This window comes from Acinonyx jubatus, chromosome E4 (assembly GCF_027475565.1).
Source record: "Acinonyx jubatus isolate Ajub_Pintada_27869175 chromosome E4, VMU_Ajub_asm_v1.0, whole genome shotgun sequence".
Taxonomy (NCBI): domain Eukaryota; kingdom Metazoa; phylum Chordata; class Mammalia; order Carnivora; family Felidae; genus Acinonyx; species Acinonyx jubatus.
Window position 1 is genome coordinate 48,135,842 of NC_069395.1, and position 14,399 is coordinate 48,150,240.

Here is a 14,399-nt window from a genome sequence, read left to right on the forward strand (position 1 = left end):
AGTATAATTTTTCACTTAGTGTGAGAAAAATTCAAAAACCTTTTTTAGCTTTAAGTAAATAAAAAGTGTAAAACACCATGTGGCAAAGTAACACATGGCATAACTCAATACATTTTTTAGAGATCTGAAAGACATCTATAAATCAGCAATACTAAGTAAGTTTGTCATTGCCGATAAACTGGTTTACAAAGATGCAAGTAATTAAAAATAAAAGATTACAGAACGTGTCATAAAAATACCACAATATACGTTTGTTTGTGTAGGGTTTTAAAGTTTACTGAATATCTTCAATCATTATCACACTGACCTTCACAACTACCAATAGACTAAATTAAGGATGACATTATTATACTCACACAGCACAAAGAAACAGAGCTTTTGATGATGCAGGCTGGTAAATGAGGAGAGGCAAGAATAAAATTCGAGCCATCTAAAATTCTAGTCAAATATTATTTCCACAACATCACACTTCTTTCCACTTCACTGTAAGCCAGGATATTTACTTGAGCTTCGCATCCCTTTCCACAAGTAACTTGCTGGACAACGCTGTGTCGGTAACTTCTGTCTAGGATGGAATTTCTTCCTCTCTATAAAATGACAGAGGCAAATGGACTCTAAGTCCCCTTTCTAACTTTGAATTTCAATGATCCTTTTTCATAAGAGAAATGATAAGTGTCTATAAATTAGGTGTTTTAAATTACACTGGCTTTAAAAACTGAGTCTAAAATAACAATAATTCTCTTGATGCTAAGTTTCCTCTCTCCGGATAAGCAATAGAGGACAGTGATTTAGAAGCAGACTCTAGAACAAGACTGCCTAAGTTTGAACCCAGAAAACTGTTAACTTTTCTGGGCTCAGTTTCCTTATCTATTAAACAAAAGTAACAGTAAGTGCCTATCTCACAGAGTTGTGATGAGGAGAAATGAATATATACAAAGCCCACACAACAGTGCTGACACGTGATAAGTGTACAATTATGATGATGCAGATTTTGTCTACTTAATCCACACAAAGCTTAAGTTCCACAGTCTCTGAATTAAGACAAAAGCCTTAGAAATACATCTCTGGCAAAATACATGTTGGTGGGCATCTCCAAAATCCCAACTGAAAACACAGTGAATGAAAACACGCCTAAAATAGGTCTCCTGAATGTAGCAAAACATTTTGGTTTTCAAATGCTTAAAATTTACTGCTAGTTTGCATCCTTCAATCATATCTTAAGACTATCTTCATTTCTTCAGATATATACTAAATACCTGCTAAGAGCAAAACGTGGTGCTAGACTTTTTTTAAATGAGAAAGATATTAGAAATAATGGGTTTTTAAAACCATTTAGAACCCACTTAGAAAAGTCAACGTGAAAGTGAACAGAGCACTGAAATACTTTCATTTCCTCCAATCTACGGCATTTCATTTTATAAGGTTCATTATTCTTATGCCACTATTAAGATCAACTTTTCTTTACACTGCCATATAAAATTAGCTTGATAATGCAAATTCTCTCTGAAGTCAACATTCAGTTTGCAATAACATGTTTTCAGATAATTTCATTTCATTCCACAGTCTATGCATGAAGATTAATTTAGATATGAATCCGTAAGTCAAGAGTGCCCCCTAGTGTTAAAGAAAAAGATTTTAATTAAATTGTTACAGGAAATGTATTCAATCTACTCTTCAAATAGGTAATTTTTTTTACTATTATTTACTGAAAATGAAGTACTATAGACCAGAAATAAACATTACACATTTTTAAACTCTAACAGTAAAGAATCAAGTTTTCTCTGCCTGGTTTTAACTTTAAAAAAAGTACAGTAAAGCATACCTTAAAGAAACTATTTGTAAATGTACTACATATCAGTGTTATTTAATGCTGAAGTGAAGTTTAAGATCTCATATGATATCATACAAACATTAAATCCTTAGATACAAACTAAATTTATGTTCTTAGTATGTATCTCAAAACCTTTCTGTGTTTTGCACACAGGAAAAGTTCAAATTAAACAAGACAAATACATACTTTACTATTTAATTTTCCTAGAGCTACAAATGACACAATCATTCATAATTATTACCAACATCACAACAGCTCTCTTCTTAATTAAATTCATTCTGAAACTTCTGAAGACAGTTAATCTTTAAATTTAAACCTTTGGGTTTAATTCCCAAAACAGGTATATTGCTTCTTTCTAAGCAATTAAAATCCAAAAACAAGGATATTGCTTCTTTCCAAGCAATATAATACCCAAACAGGAAATCTGAAATGTGTAGATTTAGTTCCTTGCTTGAGGTCATGGAACTAAATTATTAAATTGCAGGCACGTTAGATGTGCAGGCACATCTCCTAAACACCCCACCTTCTCAATGGTATTCACACCAAGAAACCAATACTTTTTAACTAAACGAACAAAGGATTAAAATCAAAGTGTCAACTTCTCACTAATGAATCTCATTTCACAAAAGCAGATACATATTCTTTTCTAAAGTAAGTTATGCTATCATCATTAGGAATAATATTTCCCAAAGTGTAAAGAAAGACTTAAAAATAATGAAGCGACTTCAAAAAATTCACTAGGATTACAATGATTCTACCTTAAGTCAACAGAGATTCTATACATAATAAGCCTTTCAGATGTAATTTTGTTGCATCTGTACTGAAGTGTAGAAGTAATGGAATGATCGATTAACTGACCCATATCTTACACAGAGAGTTTATACTTCCATTTACCTAACTGGCCCCAAACTAAATACTTGATGAGAGATTTTCAAATAAATGAGCATTAAAGGGGAAAATCTTAAGTAAATCTCTATCTCCAGTAAAGATTCCCTGATGATAATTTGCCAATTTGCCAAGTGATCCTAACACGTAAGAGCTCTGAGATCTTCCACGCAACCTGGCCCAAAATATAAATATAGGTTAACTAGAATTCAGATAACAGAAAGTTCCAAGCAAAAAGATAAACTGTGCTCCACATGTTTGTTTTGTATGTTTTTGGTTGTGGTGGGTGTGTATACATTTTAGCCAGAAGCTCTATTCAGAAAGTCAGCCCATAAAAGTCCATTTAACTCATAAAACGATGTATCTGGAATAAAACAAAAATCCCAACATACTGTACAGATTAACAACATGAAAACAATCCAGCTCAATCAGAAATAGCTTTATGTAACTGGCAGATGTGTGCCACTGCAGGCTCAGAAATGGTCAGAGAAAAGAACTCAGAACTCAGCCTGGTAGTATCAAACTGTGGAACAGACAGAACGGTAGGTCAAGGACTCCATGGTTGAAGTGAAAATTTCACATGCGCTAACAGTACAGCAGTGCTTCCCTCAAGCTGCAAGAAAAAAGAAAGAGCCTAGAAAGAAGAGCAATTAAATAGCCTGGACACTCAAGAGGTTCTTGTACCTGAAATGCGAGACTAAGTCAAACATCACAGAATAATCCATAGGCAAAGGATTATACACCATGCAACGCTGTAGCCACTAAAATATCACAGAAGAAAACTCAGTGATGTATAGGAAAATATTCACAGCATACTGCTAAGTGAATAAAGCAATTTACCAAACAGTATTTAAGGTATAATCCTTTCGTTTATCATTATCACTATTATGCTGTAGATCAGAGATTATACCAAAATGCACTACAATGTAGCTATCTCCATGTTTCCAAGTCAATTTCTTCCTAACTTTGGCTTGCTTACTTATAGATTTCAAAATTTCTACAAAGACATTATTTTAATTAGAAAAAAGTAACAAAACAAAACAGTGTTTTCCCACAGATTGCTTATTAGTTGCAAGAGGAAAATAAGTAACTACACTGTGTGAAGAAACAGGACGACACCCTGAGTGTGTGGATCAAAGTTGCCATTGCCAACTAGGAATGGAAAGACATCATGTGGTTCTGCCGTGATACTCTGGGAAGGACACATCACTTATAAGTAGTTGAGCTGAGGATGCATAACCTGAATCTAATCTCAAGGAAATGGATAAAAATAAACTGAGGAACATTCTATGAATGCATTCTTTTAAAAATCTCACAGCACAAATAAAGGCTGAGGAACCAGTACAAATTTAAACTCAAGAGACAACTAAAGAGGCTGTACTGGAGGGCAGTAAATGATATTATTGGAACAATTCACAAAATTGAAATATTGACTATAGATTAAAGTACTGTATCAGTTTCCTGAATTTGATAACTGTGATGTGGTTACATAAAAGAATAATTTTGTTAAGAAATACAATTGAAATATTAAGAGGTAAAGGGGCATGCAAACTATTTTCAAATATTTCAGAAAGACAGCATGTACATGTATGTGAGAAAGAGAAATAAATGATAAAGCAAATGGGGCAAAATGTTTTAAAAAACACTGGTGCCTTTTTGACTTCTATACACCTATAACTTTTCTGACAGTTTGAAATTATTTCAAAACATTAGGTGCAAGGGGGAATCCTGTTCATTCTCCTGAATTATACAGAAGTGCCTCAACTTAAAAACCTTTAATTTGCAAAATTTCATAGAAACTAAGCTACATATCCAATAAAAAGTACAACTCTTCCCACCAACAGATGGTGTTAGTGGTCACTTTTGACTTCAGAGCCAAAATGGTCTCATGAACAGTCTTTTAGAATTAAGCTATATATGTTCACAAATATTTTTCTCATGCTAATACAAAGAATAATACAGATGAATATTATTTAAGAGGTGGAAGATCTTTGGAGATCTCAACTTAGGGTACACTTCAAATCCCTTATTTTAATATTTGTCCCCCTTATCCCAGGGCAAGCCCTACCAAGCTGCCCCCACTCTTCATGAAAAACCATGGCTGTAGTAATTTACTAAAAAGTGATGGAAACTGTTGTATTCTTCACATGTTCAAGAATGAAAGAAGGGGAAGAAAACTGGAAGTAAAGAAAAAGAAAAGGAAGCGGGGGGGGGGGGGAAGTAAGTTTACTTACTCACTGTTTTATCCCAATCCCCTGATTTTACAGAAGACAACAATCCCACGGGAGGTTATGTGATGCGGCCAGGCTCACTTAATCAGTTAATTGCAGAGGTAGGTCTTAAACGCAAGTCTTCTGTTTGCTAATCCTCAGTGCTTTCTACAATGCCCAATTACCCACTCCCTAACCAACCCTTAATTGTGGAAATGTGGAGGTGGCAGAGGATGAAATATCTAGTTTCTCTCCACCTTCATTTCTAATAGAAGTTCATCAGGTGAATAAGGTAAACAAAAGAAATACCATGTATATAAAGGCTAGGATGGTGAAATCCTTTGACACTGGCATTCAGGGAATTGCCAATCGTTAAGTACAGTATAATTAAAAAGGGCAAAATGTAAAAAAGAGAGGAGAAGCTTCAATAACGGAGTCTGGAGAAGTAGGTAAAAAAAGGCAATGTTTGTTACAGTAAAAAGAAAAGCCTGGACTTCATCCTATAGGCAACAAAAAGAGTCCTTATAAATGGACTACTAAATTATATGATCTTAGAAGTTTCATTCAGAAGGAGAGATAGTATTATACACACAGAGACTGTATTATTTATTCCTATTGAATTCTGAAGTCTCAATAAATAAATACCAATGTGGTAACCTCAAGTACAATAGATCCTCAATGTTATAAGGAATTTTGTGCCAGAACATCTTGAAAATCCCCAAATTTGAAAATACTACTATACTATACTATACTACTATAACATATAACATATATAGCATATAACATATAGCATATAACACATTAAAGTGTAACTAATTTTTTTTTTACTCTTACAGGCCGTTTAATGATTCTAAAAATACTGAAAGAATTTATACTTATGCAATTGCAAAGTAGACTCATTTATACCATTGATTTAAGCCACCAGAGAATTTTACATTTTACTCATTAATTTATCCAAAATTCCTCTTCCCATACCTATTGCTTTTTGCTTCTCTTTGGTCACCAGCACCAGGAGTTATTTTATTTCCCTATAAAGCCCCCAACCTCTTCCTCCAGTTGGGCTTGCAGTTTTGAAGGCCTTAGCCTGCTGCAACCTTCTCTTCCCAGTAAAGCAATAAAGTTATCATTCCTCTTTATCCCAAACTCTGTCTTTGTGTTATATTTTGGCCCTGGCGCAGAGAGTTCAGTTTGACAACAGTGTGACGGACTAGTATCACATCTGTGCTCAGCAAAATTACAAATTATCATATGTCATACACTCATCAGTCATTCCCAGAATAGTGAAAAACACAAGTGTTAATTTGTCAAAGACAGATATCTATTCTATTTGCAACTTACTAGCCAAAAAAGCATCATGTACTCTTATAGTAAAAATTCCACTGGACGTTTAAATGTAGCAATGCCTATGACAACATAAATATTTGCATGACAACTTGTATCTCACACACACACCTTAAGATAATTTCAGCAGGATTTGAATAAATCTTGTTTTAGTAAATTTACAATATAGTTTTCCATCAAGACATTTTATTCACAACCGAAAGAAGTGGGTCTCTGAAGATTAGTTTACTCCTGCAATATGTTCCTGGGGCCACACAGATTAGAAGAGAATTTCCTGTATAATTATCAAGGTGCTGTAGAGACTGGAACACTGCTCTTCATTTAACAGCCCAAGGTAAACATTATTATACTCAACTTAGAAAACTGAGGTTCAGGGAGGTTAAGAAGAGGTATCTTTTTTTTTTCCACTCCTCTAAATATAATATTTAGAAATTAAGAAACTCAAGCCTTACAAGTCATTCTGATTCTTGACTTTGGGTCAAAGATTTTGCTTATTGCTTTTCATCAGCTTCCAGCATTTGAGGCTGCAGACTTGCCCTTACTTCTTTATAAGCTCAAATTTAGTGCTTCCAAGATGGCCAGTGGAAAGGCATTCACTTGCCCTTAAATGCTAGATTTCACCTAGTAAAATGCTAGATTTCAACTTAGTAAAAAACAATAGCTAACTGAATTAAATGCCCACTATACCAATTTACGAGCAAGTACTTCACATATATTATCTCATGCAATCTTCATAACAACGCTGTAAGTCAGATGCCATTATTCAAGAAGAGGTATATCTCTCAAGAGCAAAGAAATCTTCGGGCACCTTGGTGGCTCAGTTGGTTAGGCATCTGACTCTTGATCTCGGCTCAGGTCATCATCTTGTGGTTTGTGAAATTGAGCGCTGTGTCGGGCTCTGCACGGACCCTGCTTGGCATTCTCTTTCTCCCTCTTGCTCAAAATAAATAAATACTAAAAAAAGAAAAAAGGAAAAAAAAGAAAGAGCAAAGAAATCTTTCCTAGAAGTCTTCCTCCTTCATTCTCCTCTCCACCCCACCCCCATCCTTGCAAGTCTCAGTGGCTACAAATCCTTCATACTTATTTATGTCTGACAAAGAGGAAATGTCAGGGAAGTCTTCACTAAGAATCTGCTATTTGAAATGAGTCTTAACGAGTAGAAACTGGGCAGATGGAGGGGAAGTAGTATGGACATTCCTGGCAAGAGAAAATAATACTTGCAAAGACAGAATGGAAGAAACTGGCATGGCAGAAGAGTATTGGTAAATTCTTTGTAGAAAAAAAAAAGTGTGTGTGTGTGTGTGTGTGAGAGAGAGAGAGAGAGAGAGAGAGAGACAGACAGACAGACAGAAAGAGTGACAGAAAGAGCGAGAGGAAGAGGGATAGAGAGGGAGGCAGGGAACATGGATAATATGTTGCAAAGACAGACTGGAAACAGATCATGAAGCATGTACAACAGCATGGGAAGAAACATGCACTTTATTCTCTAAATCAAAAGTTGTTAACTAAGAGACCATGGATTAAATCCTAGAGCCATGAACTGCACAACTTCCCAGAAGTATGAAAATTGTGTAATGAGCACTCACAAAAATTAATTTTCCTGGATCCACAGCTATCCAATGATTTTCAAAGGGACTCAGAAATAAAAAGTGGTTAAGAATCACTATTCTGGGTGACTAGGAGTTACTGTATAATTACAGGCAGAGATGTATGCCATAACACTTTTATTTTAGAAAAGGAACTGGCAACATGTGTGGAGGCTGGCGGATTAGAAAGAGAACCTTAAAAGCAGAAACAGCAATTATTGCCCTACTTCAGCCAGGAGATTATAAGTATATTTTTAAAAAACTAATTCCATAGAATTTTCAAAAGTAAACTTGCTGAATTTGTTGACCATCTGCAAATGGGTTGTGAGTGAGAAAGGAAGTAAGCATGCCTTATCATTCTACTCCTCCCTGATAGTTGAGGTCATTCACTTATTTCATACCATCATCTGCAAAAGCCATTAAGTTCAACAGAGCAGGTGCAAGTGAAAGGGTACCACTTTCCTCCATTTGCAACTACCACTAGGAAACTAATCAGATGATGCCAAATGTCCCAAAGAGGAAATACTGATGGTGTAGAACAAGGGTTTGCAAACTACGGCCACAAGCTGAATCCAGCCCTGTTTTTGTAAATTAAAATTGTTTTATTGGAACACAACTACACTCATTCATTTATGTATTGTTTATGGTTCCTTTCACCCCACAAAGGCAGGCCTGAATAGATGCAACGGTGACTGTATGGCCTGCAAAAAAAAGTCTGAAGTATTTATGATCTGGGCCTTTACAAAAAGTCTATTGATCCTTCATCTAGAACAAAACCAAGGGCAGATTCTACTTCAGAAAGCACTCCTCAGATGAGGGTATGCAGGGAAAGGCTGTACACAGACCAAATTCAGCCAGGTAACATTAATCTTCCAGGGCAGCTGCAGATATATCTATAGTAGCAGCAAGTTACTCCTCATCAAATCAAATAAATAAGATCTAAGAAAGAATCTATTGGAAAACCAACACTCCACACAAGCAACATATTAAGAGCCAATGTTCTCAACCCAATCCAAATCCTCGTCCTGAGGCCTCATTCTTCCACTCAAACATGCCTTCTCCCTCCCTCAGGTTCTCTTTTAAGATGTAAAAAGAAGAAAATACTAAGATTCAAGTATCATGTAAAACTGCTGAAGTATCTGATCTGGACAAGAGTCTTGGTCTATTTGTGTAATTTAGGCAAACAGGTGTCTAGATAGGCATTTTAATCTTAAAAAAAAATTTTTTTTAACGTTTATTCATTTTTGAGAGACAGAGAGAAACAGAGCATGAGCGGGGAAGGGGCAGAGAGAGGGAGACACAGAATCCGAAGCAGGCTCCAGGCTCTGAGCTGTCAGCACAGAGCCCGACACGGGGCTCGAACTCACGAACCATGAGATCATGACCTGAGCTGAAGTCAGCTGCTTAACCAACTGAGCCACCCAGGCGCCCCTTATTTCTTGATTATTTCTAAGAAAAAGGTTATAACTGACTTCTGCTTTGTGTGTATTTAAATAATTACGTGAAAGGCACAGCAAGGATCCATGTTAAAAAAACAGTTTTTGGTAAATCTTTCATCAATTCATATATGTATTAGGATCTTCATTGCATCACTTTTTCAAAACAGATTTATACAGAGGTGGCATGCAATAAATTGCACATGTTCAATGTATACAGTAAACACCCATGAAAAAATCTCTACAGTCAAGATAGCGAACATAGCCACTTGCTCCCAAGTGCCTGGTTTCTCTCATTCAGCAAAGTTACTTTGAGATTCATCTGTGTTGTTGGGTGTATCAACAGTACATGCCTTTTTATTGCTAAGTAGTATGGACATACCATCATTTGTTTACCCATTCATCTACTGATGAGCATCTAGATTTCAGTGGTTATTACAAATAAAGCTGCTGTGAAGGTCAGTATGGAAGTATTTTCTCTTCAGTAAATATCTAGGTAGAATAGCCAGTAGGTCTATATCTAACATTTTAAGAAATAATCAAACTATTTCCTAAAGTGGTTGTACTATTTACAAACTCAACAGCGAAGTACAGAGATCTAGTTCTTGTATACCCTTGCCAACACTTGGTAAGCCTTTTCGGTAATTCTAGTAAGTACGAATCAGTAGCTCACCTATGATTCTGATTGGCATTTCTCTAATGACCAATATTACATTTAATATAAGTAATATAAATATAAATATTTTGAGAGTTCTTTACATATCCTAGATATAAATCCTTACACAACTGATTTGCAAATATTTTCTCCCACCCTATAGCTTGTCTTTTCATTCTCTTAATACTTTTTGAAGAGCACACATTTTTAATTTGACAAAGTTCACTTATCAATGTTGTTTTATGAATCACGCTTTTGGTGTTACATTTAAAAATATTTGCCTTAGGGGCATCTGGGCGGCTCAGTCGGTTAAGCTTCCAACTTCAGCTCACATCATGATCTCATGGCTCAGAAGTTCAGGTCCCGCACTGGGCTCTCTGCTGTCAGCATGGAGCCCACTTCGGAACCTTTGTCCCCCCTCTCTCTTCTGCTCCCCCACTGGTTCTCTCTCAAAAATAAAAATATTTGCCTAACTCAAGATCACAAAGATTTTCTCCTGTTTTTGTCTAAAAGTTCTATAATTTTAAGTTTTTATACTTAGGTCTATGATTCATTTTGAGTTAACTTTTGCAGGCAAGATACAGAGTGAAGTTCATGTGCTTGTATATATTGATACCCAATTGTGCCAGCATGATTTGTCGAACAGGCTATCCTTTCTTCATTCAATTGCCTTTGTACTTTATTAAAATTCAGTTGTCTATAATATGCATTGGCTTATTTCTGGACTCTTCTATCCCACTGATCTATTTCTCTGTGTATACACCAATACCATACTGTTTTGATTGCTTTAATTGTATAGTGATTGTGATATCAGGTAGTACTGACTCTCTAACTTTGTTCTTCTTTTTAAAATTTTTTTTCTATTTTAGATTGTTTTCGGTTTTACATGAAGTTTAGAATCAATGTGTTGATTTCTATGTGTGTGTGTGTGTGTGTGTATAAAAGCCTGCTAAAATTTGGGAATGGGATTGCACTAAATCAACAGATCTATTTGGTGAGAGCTGTCATCTTAGTAACAATCAGTCTTCCAAACCCATGAACAAGGAACACCACCCCAGTTATCTAAGTATTCTTTAATTCTGTTCAGCAATACTGTGTAGTTTTCAATATTTCATACATGTTGCTATGGCCAATGGTATTGATTTTATTAAATTTCAATTTCTGTTTGTTGCTAGTTTATGAAGTGTAACTGATATTCATATATCGATCCTTTATCCTGCAACTTTATTAAACTCACTGATTAGTTTTAGTAGTTTTATAGGTTCCAACAGATTTTCTACAGTTCTGCCATCTGCAAAAAAAAAAAAAAAAAAAAAAAGAGGAAAAGATACTTTTACTTCCTCCCTTCCATTCTAGATGCCTTTTGTTTTTTGCTTGACTACACTGCCTAGAACCTCCAGTATACTATGGAACAGAAGTAGTCAGAGTAGACAATCTTGACTTGTTCTAGGTCTCAAGGAGAAAGCATTTGGTCTTCCACCATTGAAATTACATTATCTGTAGTTTTTTCAGAGAGTTTGCTCAGAGTTACTATCTGGAATGGAAGATTTAATAAGATTATCAAATGCTTTTTTCTTTCTGCATTTACTGAGATAATCCTATGGCTTTTCTTTTTCAGTTGGTTAACAGGGACTTATACTGATTGCTTTTTAAATGCTAAACCTACCTTGAATTCCTGGAATAAACCCCACTTGGTCATGATGTTTTGTTTTGTTTTATAAATGGTTACATTTAATTTGCTATAATTAGTTTAGAATTTTTGCATGTATGCTCATGTGGGATATTTCTGTATAGTCTTCTTTTCTCCTAATGTCTTTGTCTAGTTTGAAATATAAGGGTAATACTAGCCTCACAAAGTAAGTTAGGAAGTATTCCTTTCTCTGCAACTTTCTGAAAGTCTTTGTTTAGAACTGTATAATCTATTCCTTAAATATTTAGAATTCATTAAATTCTAAATTTAGAATTTAGAAGCCATCTGGGCCTAGAGGTTTTTTGGTGGGAATATTTTAATAGTATCCATGTCTTTAATAGACACAAGTCTATTCAAGTTGTCTATTCCTTCTTGAGTGTAGTAGTGTGTATCTTTTGGAGAATTTGTCCATTTCATTTGTGGTGTAAAATTTATAAGCATAATGCTGCTTATAATACTCCGTTATTATCCTTTTATTGTGTGTAGAATCTGTAGTGATGTCACCTCTGTCGTTCTTGATACTAAACAGTCCAGTTAGAGCTTTATTTACTGTACAGAACTTCCCAAAGAAACAGTTTGTGGTTATCACTGATTTTGTCTTTGTTTTCCTGTTTTTTATACATTCTCCCATATTGACCTTTACCATTTTCTTTCAATTATTCTGGTTTAATTTACTTTTTTCCTAATTTCTTAATGTGGAAGTGAGAATCATTAATTTGAGATCTTTTTCCTTTTCTAATATAGGCATTAGCGCTATAAATTCCCTCCTCGGTACTGCTTTACTGGTAGCTCACAAATTCTGGTATGTTTTATTTTCATTTAGTACAAAATACTTTATAATTTCCTTTTGATCTATTCTTTAAGCCACAGGTTATTCAGCATTGTATTATTTAGTTTCCAAGTATTAGTAAATTTTGCAGTTTTCTGCTAACAATTTCTAATTTAATTCCACTGTGATCAGAGAACACAGGTTCTCAATCCTTTTAAATTACTGAGACTTGTTTTATGGCTCAAAATATGGTCCATCATGGAAAATGTACTTAAGAAGAATTGAGAATACTCTGCTGTTGTTAGGTTAAATATTCTATAAGTGTTAATTAGGTCAAATTGGTTGACACTATTATTCAAGCCTTCTATATCTTTGTGATTTTCAATACTCAGAGAAGGGTACTGAACTCTCCAACTAAAACAGACAATTTGACTATTTCTCTTTAGAGTTCCATCAAGAGAAATTTTGAAATTTGATTAGAGGCAAAAAAAATGTTTAGAAGTGTTATGTCCTCTTAATTAACCAATTTCTTTATCATTATGTAATGATATCTTTTATCCTTGGAAATATTCTTTGCTCTGAATGAAGTCTACTTTGTCTAGTATTAATATAGCCATTCTATCTTTCGACTGTTGTAAGTATGGTATATGTTTTTCCATTCTTTTAATCTATTTGTACCTTTATATTTAAAGTATGCTTCTTATAGACAAGAATATATAGTTAAGTCTTGCTTTTTTATCTGCCTATCTCTGCCTTTTAACTGGTGTTTTTAGACCACTTACATTTGATGTGATTACTGACATGGTTAGGTGTAAGTCTATTATCTTGCTATTTGTTTCTATGTGTTCCATGGACCTTTTTGCTCTTTTTATGACTTTTTAAAAAATTAAATAACTGTATTTTCTGATACCATTTTATCTCCTTTGTTAGATTACCTATAACTTTTTTGAGAACAGGATTGCTTTAGGATTTATAGTGTACATCCTTTAGTATACATCCTTTAACTTACCATAATCTACCTTCAAGTGCAGTACAAAAATCTTACAACAGTCTACTACCTAATACCATATCTTGCTTACCTAAGTCTCTGTACCTGAAAAAATGGGAAAGAAGCAAGCATTAGAAATAAAAGAAATAGTGGCAAGAAATTGAGACCTCCTTGATTTCATTTAAAAAGGTAAATAAGAGGGCGCCTGGGTGGCTCAGTCAGTTAAGCATCTGACGTCAGCTCAGGTCATGATCTCGTGGTCTGCGGGTTTGAGCCCCGTGTTGGACTCCGTGCTGACAGCTTGGAGCCTGGAGCCTGCTTCGGATTCTGTGTCTCCCTCTCTCTCTGCCCCTCCCCACTCATGCTCTGTCTCTGTCTCTCAAAAATAAATAAGTGTTAAAAAAAAAAATTAAAAAGGTAAGTAAGAAACAAGAAGGAAAGAGAGGTTTAAAAATTAAAACTCTACATACATCTCTGATGGTTACTAAAACTGTTAAAGGATTTTTAAAAATAAATAAATAATCTTTAAATTTGTGTGTTTCTTTCCCAATGTAAATTTTTTTATGTTAAGTAGGCTTTAAAACTTAAAGGCTCATCTGCTTTGTGGCCTTCATAGGGTTTCTGGCTACTATGAATCGTTTGATGCTGATTAGGTTTCATATCATGACATGACTTTCCCCTCATGTCTTTGCATACAGTAGACTGAGAGGAAAGTTATGGCTAAAACTGCACAATAAAATTACAACCCTACCTTTACCCTCCCACTGTGCATTCTGGATGTTCATTGAAGTGGGAACTGTGTCTAAACATATTCTCAGCTTCATTTTAATGGCATTTTTAAAAACACACAACTGAAAACAACAACAACAACAACACACAACTGGATGACATGTTAGTTTTGTACTGATTGTCACTTTTCTCTTGCCACCTTCCAGGACTCCTTTTTTGGCTCTAATAAGGATACCTATCTGCAACAGAATCCAGGATTCTGTAGTTCTCTAGTGTCAC

At 34.9% G+C, this 14,399-nt stretch overlaps 1 protein-coding gene across 8 annotated transcripts in view; it reads right to left on the reverse strand.

The window, feature by feature from the left end:
* Positions 1 to 14,399, reverse strand: part of RALGPS2 (Ral GEF with PH domain and SH3 binding motif 2) — a 164,794-nt gene that overhangs the window by 134,780 nt on the left and 15,615 nt on the right. The window contains exon 2 of one of the 8 annotated variants that reach the window (XM_027074310.2): positions 357 to 587. The exons of the other annotated variants lie outside the window; for them this stretch is intronic. The gene's annotated coding sequence lies outside the window, so the exon portion shown is untranslated. The remainder of the gene's footprint in view (positions 1 to 356; positions 588 to 14,399) is intronic. 8 annotated transcript variants of the gene reach the window in all.